General features: G+C 44.9%; 1 long non-coding RNA gene across 1 annotated transcript; it reads left to right on the top strand.

Annotated features, from left to right (window-relative positions):
• Positions 1 to 1753: 1753 nt before the first annotated feature.
• Positions 1754 to 8353, top strand: LOC123940608. The gene is made up of 2 exons (XR_006818088.1): positions 1754 to 1994; positions 7581 to 8353. It is a non-coding gene; the product is annotated as an uncharacterized LOC123940608 (long non-coding RNA).
• Positions 8354 to 8973: the final 620 nt, after the last annotated feature.

Genomic DNA, 8973 nt, shown 5'->3' with positions numbered 1-8973 from the left:
ATAAATAAATAAAATCTTAAAAGAAAAGAAAAAAGTCCAAGTCACCTACCGTCTCCTGTGAGGGCTCAAGAGGGCTGATATTTACTAAGTTCTTGCCAAAAGCCAGGCAGCCAGCATTTCACAGAGCTCACAAGAACCCTGAGAGGAAGGTACTTGTGTTATCTACACCTAACAGAGGAGGAAACTAAGGCCCAGGAAAGCTGATCTGCAACAGATCATTAGCAAGTGGGGGAGCCCATGTTCAAACACAGGCAGCACAGGTTCCAGGACTTAACCACATCGGCTATAGAGCTGCTTCAGTCCCAAAGTGTGTGCTGAGGAACCCTCGGGGTGCAGAAGGAAACTCACAGGGCTGCCAGCAGGTGTTTTAAATTTCTGATGGAAACCTAGCAATGTCTGTCACCCATCGTACAGACTACTACTGTTCAACTGTTTGAACCCAACTACTTAATTCATCAAACTGTCAGATTTTTATTCAGTGGGGGGCAGTGCCCAGGGGCTCCATAAAAGAATTCCTGAGGCACAATGGGGCGCCTGGGTGGCTCAGTTATTTAAGAGTCTGCCTTTGGCTCAGTTCATGATCTCAGGGTCCAGGGATCGGGCTCTTTGCTCAGCAGGGATCGTGTTTCTCCCTCTGCCTGCTGCTCCCCCTGCTTGTGCGCGCATGCTCTGTCTCTGACAAATAAATAAAGTCATAAAAAAAAATTTCTGAGGCACCAACACTTCCATGAATCAAGAAAGTTTGGGAACCCCCAGCTACTGGCATTCAAGCATAAACAATTTTTCCTTTTCATCTTACAAAAAGGAACCCAGGAAGCGTATCCAACTTTAGAAGTTCCTTTTTTTTCCTTCCACCATCTTGAGAATATGTTTGTGTGTAATTAAATGATTTCTTCTTGCTCTGTTAGATACATATTTTTTCAGATGTCTCCCATTTTCTAACTAATGTGTGAACATCTTCGTGAATAAGGATACCGCATAGCGTGGCGGGAAGTTGCATCTATGTTTAAGGATTTCAATATGTGGCCAAACTGCTTTCCAGAAAGGTCTTCCTTAACTGCATTTTGACCAATAGTGTGTCAAAATAACACATTTACTGTATATCATCCTGTATAGTACCACTTAAAGAATACTTGTCGTTTAATAGACTAAAAATGCTTTATCATGACTGTTTTAATGTATTTTTGCAGTTGCTATTGAGTTTGGAAATTTTTTCATTTGTTTATTGGCCACTCGTGGTTCTTTGGCAAATTATCTATTCACGTTCTTTGCTCATTTTTCACTTGGAATGTTCATCTATTCCTTATTGATTTGCAAGAGGCTCCATCCAATTTTAATGAAAAGTTTAAATCCCCAATGCAGCTGTCAGAAATGCTGATGGCTGCAGTTCTCTGCAGATCTAATTGTTTTAATAAGTTCTACTAATGATTCAGAGGCTAATGAAGGTGTAGATCTGATTGATGGAGCTTAGAAAAGCGATGTAATTAGAAGTTTCCTCTCCCAATCAAAAGAGCCAACTATATTTATCAGCTCAACTTCCTACTTTTCCTCCTATTTTGAAAAAATACATTTAAAGATATCCCACTGGTCCCGGCAGGGTGGTGGGGAGGACACTAGAACCATGTCTGGTGGTTATATAACCCTCCAATTAAGTTAGGGTCGTATCTCCTCTTTTAGGTTTCATATTCTGTCTTCAAAGTGCAAGCTTCAAATCTCTTCAGTTCGTTTCTGCCTCCAGAACTGGGAGCCAGGATGTCACCTAGCAACCAGGGCTCTGCTTATAGAAACAGGAGCCTCAGCCTGGCCAAGAGAGGAAAATCACCAGTTGGAATGAAAAGTTTTAGCTTTGAACTAGAGACCAGCCAGAGGCACAACACCTACTGAGATGTCATGGCCAGATGTCCTAGGAACCCAGGTTCGAAGAGTTGGGGCGAGGCATGGTTTCAGGACAACCTCTGGAAGCTTTGCTCCCCAGCCTGAGGGGTGACAAGAAGGTGAGTGCTCCTCTCTCTCTCACCCCCTGAGCTTCTGAGATAAGTAGCTTCATCTTTTGGGATCCTTAATGGTCAGTACTGGGAGGTCAGTCTTGGGAGGCCACAGAATTCAGTTCTTCAATCAAGAACTTGGGTATGAAGGCTACTCCCTGGGGAGTCAGTTTCCTCATCTGGGTCTGAGTAAGAATGTGTAAAAACCTCCCAAGAGTTTCCCACACTGTGAGGGTAAGGGTTACATTAACATCCCCAGGGTGTCCTGCATCCATCGTCCATTGTCAGAAGACGTGTGGCCAAGAAGCGGGGAAAGCTAGATTCGCTGAGTTTCTGAGGGAAGCAGAAACGTCGAACCTCCAGTGTTATAATCCTACTGGCAGACTGCCCCTATGTACTAGTTAGAGTATCTTGTCCACCCCCTAAAACACACACACTCATTTACACACCCATCATAGATTCCCTTTCTTATTTTTCCTTCTCTTTCTCCATGGGGCTTGCTCTGGCCAAGGAAATCTTACTCAGCGTTGCTGGATGTTCTTCGGTAGTTTGACTTGCTCTTCTACTCCCTGTTATGAAAAGCTAAGCCTCAGGTAGCCACTGGTCCAAGGAGAATGGAAAGACAATGTATTGCACACCTCAACTTTCCTGTAGGCTGAAATAGAGCCAACCCAGCCAACCCTCAGGCCCACGAACAAGACAAACAAAAGGTTTCTGGTTATAAGTCACTGAGCTTTGAGGACTAGTTGTTAAGGACTATTCCACTGTTCATGACTCCTTATCACTATTTCCTTCTAGATTTCCTGGTCCCTGGATTTTTCGAGGTCTGGTTGGTCAGCCTTTCCTTTAATTCTAGGAGCTCTATTGTATTCTTCTAATAAAGTCTTCTCTTTGCTAAAGTTAGTTGGAATTGATTCCTGTGGCTTGTAACTCAGAACCCTAACTGGTAGGGCTCATCTACCAACTCCTGACCAAATCTCCCACTCCTTGGTCTGAATTCAGAAGCTTTTTCATATGATCGAGTAGTCTATTTCAGTCTTCCTTCCCCTTATCCTTTTCTTTTCTGACAGCCTTTGTGGCATCCAACTGAAACAATTTGCGCCCTGGACCATGTCTGGGGACTTTGCATACATTTGCTTTGCCTGGAACATCCTCTTCCCGTCTCCAGCTGCTGAAGTCCTGTGCCCTTTTCAAGGCTCCACTCAAACACAATCTCCTCTATGAAGCCTTTCCTCATTCTCCTGGGAGACCTCCTCCCCTCTGCCATACTAGAAACAATTTCCCCTGGTCCAGATGGAGTTGACCTTCCTTGACAGCGCTACTATAGTTAATTCCCCACTAGAGGGGAACTCACTGAGGCCATTTCTCAGGTGAAGCAGAGAGAATCCAGGTTGTTTTCCTTCACACTCATTCCTGCTCGTTGCTTTCCAGTATTTCCTGACCCTTGGGGTCACAGCCTAGTGTTATCTATTTTTGAACCACGCGGCCAAGTTCAGGACCTAGAACACAGGTGTGTCCTAAAGTACTCTTGGTTATTTGAATGCAAGCATGAACAGATGTCCATCTTTTCTAGAATTTCAGGCTGGAACAAACACATTGTAGAAATCTATTTTTGGGCAAATGTTTCCTTTGAGCTCCAAATGGGACATGATGATTGTCTTATTTATCTATCCAAAGATGAAGTTGGATCTGGGGTGAGCCATAGGCCAAACTTTGTGGTAAAACATCCAAATGAAGCATCCAACTCTTGAAATTCACTCCGTCTGCAGCAGTTGATGGGACCATCAGGCATCCAATACATGTAACCCAAAAAATGAGATCCTGTGCAGGGAAGCAAGAAGCCAAAACTTACACAGACAGTTGAGAATTAGAAGCCAGGTCTCCAGATCATTCATCCTTTTTTTCTTATAAGGAGTAGCAGATCAGAAAGTGTCCAAGCTGGGTTTTTCCATTTTCTGTGGGTCTTCCTACACAGCCCGTTGATGGGGAGGGCACCACCATCCCTGTACCAACCTCCACAGACACAAAGGCTGCTCTTCTGTGCCCGGGAGGATTCTTAAAATAATAATGCTGCTTGCCTCTGTGGGCTGAAGCCAGCTGTCTTGGTACACTCAGTTCCTGAATTACAATTTCCTGCTCTTTTACTTGTGGTGATAATTAGTGTCACAGTAACTGGTCAGCCATGCCCACTTCTGTCCTTGTAGCCAAGGCTTGATTAGGCAGGAAAGAGAGCCAGGATGAAAGGAACCAGGTGAGCATCATGGGATGGAGCAAGCAGAACTTTGGGAGCCAGAAAGATATGAGTTCAAATCCTGGCTTTGCCCCTTGCTGGCCCTGTGGCCTCCATTTTCTTATCTGTCTAGTGAGAGTAAAAATGGCGCCCATTTCAGGAAGCTAAGGTGAAGTAACTCTCAAGTCTGACACGATCAGGTGGTTAGTGAGTTTTATCTTACTCTGTAGGATAAGGAAGAAAGCTGTCTTAGATTGGGCTACCCTAGAAGCAGACCCTGGGTCAAGCTTATTTGGGAAGCGAGCCTAGAAAACATCAGTATGAGGGCAGGGAATGTGTTGAAAAGGGGATGAGAGTGATACTAGGTGCTCTAACATGTCGGTTACCCATGTTAGCATTTGGAGTTCATCCCCCCGCCCGGGACCCCTGGGACATAGGTAGAACACACTTCGGAGTTGTCTCTCCTACAGGGGGCGAGGAAGTTGGAGTATTTATTCACCCCAACTCCCATCTATCATTGATTGAACGTTGCTGAGGGGTGAGGCTTAACCCCCCAAAACAACTTGCGCCTGGTGCCAGCTCAGTGGGCTTAAGTAGCCAGAGAGTCCTTCTTCAGGCAGCAAGTTGCAGCTGCTGGAATGGACATCATGGGGTCCATGTGCAAGGTACTGTTCAAGGTGGGGCCCCCACAGCATCTGCTACGAGGGCCCAAAGCTCATCAGGAGAAGTAACATCTGTCACATCAGGTCTGAGCTGGGGCTAGAATCAGGACACCAAACCTGAAAGACAGAAGCTGGTGCAGGTAGCAGTGGGGAGTGAGTCAGAGATGATGTTAGGAGTCCTGGACATTTGCCATCAACTGTCCTGGAAGCCCAAGCCCCACATTTCCGAGTGCTGGTTACACTGTGAAGCAGGTCAGATTTCTCTGTTAGCATGACCTGGAGCAACTGGGGATTGCGTTGAGAGCCTTTCTCACTCATTCAAAACATAATGGTCCCTGTATCCCACATACACTCTTCCCCACTCCCATAGAGGGTTAAAGCTTAAGCTCTGGTACTGAGTGTTGTGGAAAGGTGTGTGTGTGTGTGTGTGTGTGTGTGTGTGTGTGTGTGTGTGTGTGTGTGTTTGCGCGCACGCGCATGTGCCTGTGCAGGCCCTGGAGAAACTATGGTGGGGACGACCACTTGGCTTATGAAGTGCAGTGATTTCAGCCCTGGTTGAGCTGAAGAGCACAGTAAGAGACGGCCAGTACAGGCAGTGTGGAAGGCGTGGAAAACACAATGAAGGAGCCTGTGCATGAGAAAGGACCTGAATTCTATGTGAATCCTCCCAGTACACAGCCTCCCTTAATGGCCAGTAGAGAGAAGTATTTGGAGATGCCTTATGCTTTGTAAGTCAAGTGTCAGAAATTCGCACCACGTTTGGGTTTGATTGGATTATTTGAGTTGCCTGAATGCTTTTCTGATAGAATCACAAAAAGGTGCTAAGCTTTGTGACTTCCTATGTAAATGAAATGAGAAAGAAACATCCAAGTGCCTCGCCAACCTCATGGAAAAATCACCCATGAAAAGAACTTTGAGCAGCCAATTTCCATTAGAGCTTTCTTGGGGGATTATAAATATATGTACTGACAACAATTATCATGATTATCAGAGATAATCATCACTCTGGCTATTTTAGCAAGTACCGTTTCTTGAGAGCCTCCTATCTGCCACTTATCTAGATTTTCTTATCTTACTACATTGAAGGATCACAGGAATTGAGATAGGAAATAAAGGCACCAAGAAGTTAATTGATTTGCTCAAGGTTGCATGTCTGCTAGGTGGTGGGGCTGGGATTCAGCACCAGATTTCTGTCTTCAAAGTCGGCTCTTTAAATGCTTCACGACAGGTACCAGGTGATATATTTGAAACTGATTTCCTTTGGTGGTAAAAGGTTGTTCTTGGAAGCACTGAGATCATTTCTTGACTTATTCATCATAATCAGAATTTACAGATGCCCACAACCACATGGAATCCATGGTTTTGACTCAGCTTCCAGGTTTGGTGATGGCTCACCTTCATGGCTGCAAATTTATAGACCAGATCCAGCCTCCAGATTTGCTCAGACTGCATGGTGTTGTGCAGTAATTTGAAGTTGCACTTACAACTTGGGAGATCTGATATCAAAATCAGGATTTCAAGCTCTTTTGGAAAAATCAAAGGATCTGTAACACTGATGGAATCTCCCTCTTGGGTTCACCACAATCCCCACCTGTCCCTACTGCCTCCCTGTCATTAGCACCAAGTGATGGGGCCATGTAGCATCACACTTTGCACTGTTTTGGGTTTGTTTGTTTGTTTGTTTAGAGTAAATTAGATTTTTCTAATTCCTTTATCTTGCCAATTGTTTCCTCACTTTTCCTAGCCTTTTTAAGCATTTGCATTTTTGACACTTGAAAATCAATTCCCTCCCAATACAGCTCTTTAGAGACACAGGGAAACCATCTGGGGTTTTATCCTGTCCTCTCTTCTGTGCTCTTGTCCTGCTGAATGGCACAAAGACACCAAATCACCTTCAGGCAAGCCTCTTTTTTTTTAAAGATTTATGTAATTTTAGAGAGAGGGGAGGGGCAGAGGGAGAGAGAATCTAAGCAGACCCCACACCGAGCTCAGAGCCTAATGCGGGGCTCCATCTCATGACCCTGAGATCATGACCTGAGTCAAAATCAAGAGTCAGACCCTTAACTGACTGAGTTACCCAGGTGCCCCCAAACAAGCCTTTTTAAATTGTGGATCTAACACTTGTTATTGCTTCTCCAGCCTCTGCTTGCTCATTTGGGAAATGCCTCCTTGTCACTTCATCTGGAGAGTTAAACCAAAAGCCAAGCCAAATGAACAGGTCACCCAAAACACTGAGGCCCAGTCCATCATCAAATGAGCAATCCCTTATATCGTTAGATCCTTTGAAGTATTCTGTTTTCATTGATCAGTTCATCTTGGTTCCATAACAAGAATTTATGGAATATTGAACAATAGTTCAACTATTATTGAACAATAGCTCAAACAACTATGGTTCAACAATAGTTGAACTACTGTTCAATATTCCCCAGCTCTCTGCTGCCACAGCTGGAGACCAAGGTACCAGGACAGAGTGGTGGGGGAGGTTGACAGGGAGAAAGGGGACAGAAGAGAGGCAGGCTCATCAGGGTGGGAGCATAAAGGGAATGCATTCCAGGACTGTGTTCTTTATTATAAAGACTTATAAATATGTTATCCTTATGAATAAAAAGACATGAGTAAAGAATATGCTCATAAAAATTCTCCTTATTAAAGAATATATTATACTTCTTTCTCTCCCTCTGTTTCCCTTCTCTCTACCCTTAGGCCCCAGGAGCAACAGAGGAAGTGGGAGCAAGGACACCGTGAAGTCTCTGTGTAAATGTTGTTATGAGCACAAAATGAAAACTGGTCAATTAAAACTAAATAATGAGAAAACCAAGTAAATTTATCAAAGTTGTCATTCAGCCAATTGGGAAATATACACATATGTTCATTGTAGGCATTTTAGAAGATTAAATGAGCTAATGATTCTCTTGCCTGTAGCCCAGCACTCTTACAAACGGTGACTATCATTACGTGGATCCAGATTGTGCCACCCACCAGCCTGTCACCCAGATTACCGCCCGAGTCAACTTTGACCCCCACTTCCTGCCCACTCTCAAGTCCAGTCAAAACCAAGATTCCACCTGCATGGTGACTAACAGAGCCACGAGTGTGGAAAGGAAGACATTAAGGATGTCTTGAGAGTAAGCGAGGAATCAGCTCATGATGGAGTGAGCAGAAGGGTAGAAATCCCAGGACAAGCCCCAGGCCCACAGGAGAATCAACCCTTTGCGGAAGAATGGGTCCCTCATGAAGGCTGATGAACCACAGAAGTCCGAACAGGTAGGAGCAGAGGTGGCCCACTGGCAGGGCCTCCCACCCTCTGCCCAGGAGTGGCTGGTATCACAAGAAGTTCACACTTGGGTTTCACTAAGCCACCATCAGATAACTTGGCTTCCGGAAGAGTGATGCCCTCAGGGACAGAATGTGCTCGCCCTACTGATGTGAATGTCCTGTCTGCTTGAAATTAATAAATTTTCTTTCTGGTCTGTTCTCATCTCGGGTCCTTCATTGGCAATGTTGATTCAAGCATCCAATAACTTTTGGACTTCAAAGATTGAATTTCTGAGCTTACACAGCTAAGGACCAGACCCCAGGGGTGGACGGTGATTCATTCTCCAAGGTCAATGTCCCCCGGTGGGGGAGGGTCTCTGCATGGCCAGTGCCCAGTCCCCCACTAGGGCAGTGGGGTCTTCTCCTGGGCAGCCTCAGCCACCTCAACAAGACACCAGTCCTGAAGCAGAGGGAAAGATACAGCATGGCTGCCACAGAAAGTCAGGTTTCAAGTTCCTTGCAAGGCAGCAGCAAATTATGTTTTTGAGCAGGACTTATGGCCTTTCCTAATACTGCTGGAGAGGAAGGGGGAAAGTTCCTCCCCACATTAGCCTGAAAATCTAATTGAGGCAAATTCTGTTGCCCAGACAATGGCATATTAAATTGTTCAGTAAAAGCAGGAATTTATAAAAAATCGTCCCTGATCTATAGAACTAAGGAACGTAATAAATCTCCCAGGATTTGTAGCAATGCTTAGGATAGATCATGCTCAGAAATTGCATTAGCATGTAGATGAGATGGGCAGAGGGCTGCAGGCTCCTGAGGCAAGAGGACAGGGAAC

Source organism: Meles meles, chromosome 4 (genome assembly GCF_922984935.1).
Source record: "Meles meles chromosome 4, mMelMel3.1 paternal haplotype, whole genome shotgun sequence".
In the NCBI taxonomy this organism is placed as follows: Eukaryota; Metazoa; Chordata; class Mammalia; order Carnivora; family Mustelidae; genus Meles; species Meles meles.
This window is presented reverse-complemented; position numbering and strand designations above follow the sequence as displayed.